A 3674-nucleotide genomic window follows, 5' to 3' on the forward strand; every position below is an offset into this window, starting at 1 on the left:
ACCTGCCTTCTGTGACTTCACACACCTCCATTCTCTGACTTCACACAACTCCATTCTATGACTTCACACCTCCATTCTATGACTTCACACACCAACATTTATGACGTCACATACCTCCATTCTGTGACTTCACACACCTCCATTCTGACATCACACACCTCCATCTATGACTTCACACACTTCCATTCTATGACTTCACACACCTCCATTCTGTGACTTCACTCACATCCATTGTGAGTTCACACACCTCCATTCTGTGACTTCTCACACCTCCATTCTATGACTTCACACACCTCGATTCTGTGAGTTCACACACCTCCATTCTACGATTTCACACACCTCCATTCTGTGACTTAACACACCTCCATTCTGTGACTTCACACACCTCCATTCTGTGACTTCACAAACCTCCATTCTGAGTTCACACATCTCCATTCTATGACTTCACACACCTCCATTATATGACTTCACACACCTCCATTTTGTGACTTCACACACCTCCATTCTATGACTTCACACACCTCCATTCTATGACTTCACACACCTACATTGTGCATTCACACACTTACGTTCTATCAGTTCACACACCTGCATTGTGACTTCACACACCTCCAGTCTCTGACTTCACACACCTCCATTCTGAATACATACACCTCCATTCTGACTTCACACACCTCAGTGCTGTCACTTCACACACCTCCATTCTATGATTTCCCACACCTTCATTCTTTGACTTCACACACCTCCATTCTATGACTTCACATACCTCCTTTCTGAGTTGACACACCTCCATTCTGTGACTTCACATACCATTAATCTGACTTCACACACCTCCATTCTATGACTTCACACACCTCCATTCTGTGACTTCAAAAACTACCATTCTATGACTTCACACATCTCCATTTGACTTCCCACACCTCCATTATATGAGTTCACACAGCTCCATTCTGACTTCACACACTTCCATTCTACGACTTCACACACCTCCATTCTGTGACTTCACTCACTTCCATTGTGTGTTCACACACCTCCATTCTTTGACCTCACACACCTCCATTCTGTGACTTCACACACCTAGATTCTCTGACTTCACACACCTCCTTTCTATGATTTCACCCACCTCCATTCTGTGCCTTCACACATCTCCATTCTATGACTTCACACACCTCCATTCTGTGACTTCATACACCTCCATTCTGTAACTTCACACACCTCCAATATATGACTTCACACACCTCCATTCTATGACTTCACACACCTCCATTCTATGACTTCACACACCTCCATTCTGTGACTCAAACACCTCCATTCTATGACTTCACACACCTCCATTTTTTGACTTTACACACCTACATTCTATGACTTCACTCACCTCCATTGTGACTTCACACACTTCCATTCTCTGAGTTCACAAACCTGCATTGTGACTTCACACACCTCCATTCTATGACTTTACACACCTCCATTCTGACTTCACACACCTCCATTCTGACTTCACACACCTCAATCTGTGACTTCACAAACCTCCATTCTATGAATTCACACACCTCCATTCTGTGACTTCACACACCTCCATCCTATGACTTCACACACCAACATTCTATGACTTCACACACTTCCATTCTCTGACTTCACACACCTCCATTCTCTGACTTCACACACCTCCATTCTGACTTCACACACTTCCATTTTGACTTCAAACACCTCATTTCTGTGGCTTACCACACCTCCATTCATGATTTCACACACCTGAATTCTATGACTTCACACACCTCCATTCTATGACTTCACACACCTCTTTTCTTAGTTGAAACACCTCCATTCTGTTACTTCACACACCTCCAATCTGACTTCACACACCTCCGTTCTATGACTTCACACACCTCCATTCTGTGTCTTCAAAAATCAACATTCTATGACTTCACACACCTCCATTCTGAGACTTCACACACCTCCAGTCTGTGACTTTACACACCTACACTCTGTGACTACACAGAATTCCATTCTATGACTTCACACACCTCCATTCTTTGACTTCACACACCTCCATTCTTACTTCAGAAACATCCGTTCCATGAATACACAAACCTACCTTCTGTGAATTCACACACATCCATTCTGAGTTCACACACCTCCATTCTGTGACTTCACACACCTCCATTCTGTGACTTCACACACCTCCATTCTATGATTTCACACACCTCCATCTGTGACTTCACACACCTCCATTTTGACTTCACACTCCTCCATTCTATGAGTTCACACACCTCCATTCTGTGACTTCACACACCTCCATTCTATGACTTCACACACCTCCATTCTATGACTTCACACATCCCATTCTGACTTCACACACTTCCATTTTGACTTCAAACACCTCATTTCTGTGTCTTCACACACCTCCATTCTATGATTTCACAGAACTGCATTCTATGACTTCACACACCTCCATTCTATGACTTCACACACCTCCTTTCTGAGTTGAAACACCTCCATTCTGTTACTTCACACACCTCCGATCTGACGTCACACACCTCCATTCAATGACTTCACACACCTCCATTCTGTGTCTTCAAAAACCAACATTCTATGAGTTCAAACACCTCCATTCTATGACTTCACACACCTCCATTCTGAGACTTCACACACCTCCATTCTATGAATTCACACACCTCCATTGTGACTTCACACAACTCTATTCTGTGACTTCACACACCTGCCTTCTGTGACTTCACACACCTCCATTCTCTGACTTCACACAACTCCATTCTATGACTTCACACCTCCATTCTATGACTTCACACACCAACATTTATGACGTCACATACCTCCATTCTGTGACTTCACACACCTCCATTCTGACATCACACACCTCCATCTATGACTTCACACACTTCCATTCTATGACTTCACACACCTCCATTCTGTGACTTCACTCACATCCATTGTGAGTTCACACACCTCCATTCTGTGACTTCTCACACCTCCATTCTATGACTTCACACACCTCGATTCTGTGAGTTCACACACCTCCATTCTACGATTTCACACACCTCCATTCTGTGACTTAACACACCTCCATTCTGTGACTTCACACACCTCCATTCTGTGACTTCACAAACCTCCATTCTGAGTTCACACATCTCCATTCTATGACTTCACACACCTCCATTATATGACTTCACACACCTCCATTTTGTGACTTCACACACCTCCATTCTATGACTTCACACACCTCCATTCTATGACTTCACACACCTACATTGTGCATTCACACACTTACGTTCTATCAGTTCACACACCTGAATTGTGACTTCACACACCTCCAGTCTCTGACTTCACACACCTCCATTCTGAATACATACACCTCCATTCTGACTTCACACACCTCAGTGCTGTCACTTCACACACCTCCATTCTATGATTTCCCACACCTTCATTCTTTGACTTCACACACCTCCATTCTATGACTTCACATACCTCCTTTCTGAGTTGACACACCTCCATTCTGTGACTTCACATACCATTAATCTGACTTCACACACCTCCATTCTATGACTTCACACACCTCCATTCTGTGACTTCAAAAACTACCATTCTATGACTTCACACATCTCCATTTGACTTCCCACACCTCCATTATATGAGTTCACACAGCTCCATTCTGACTT

Source organism: Megascapheus bottae, unplaced genomic scaffold, assembly GCF_031878675.1.
Source record: "Megascapheus bottae isolate mThoBot1 unplaced genomic scaffold, mThoBot2.hap1 HAP1_SCAFFOLD_52, whole genome shotgun sequence".
Classification (NCBI taxonomy): domain Eukaryota; kingdom Metazoa; phylum Chordata; class Mammalia; order Rodentia; family Geomyidae; genus Megascapheus; species Megascapheus bottae.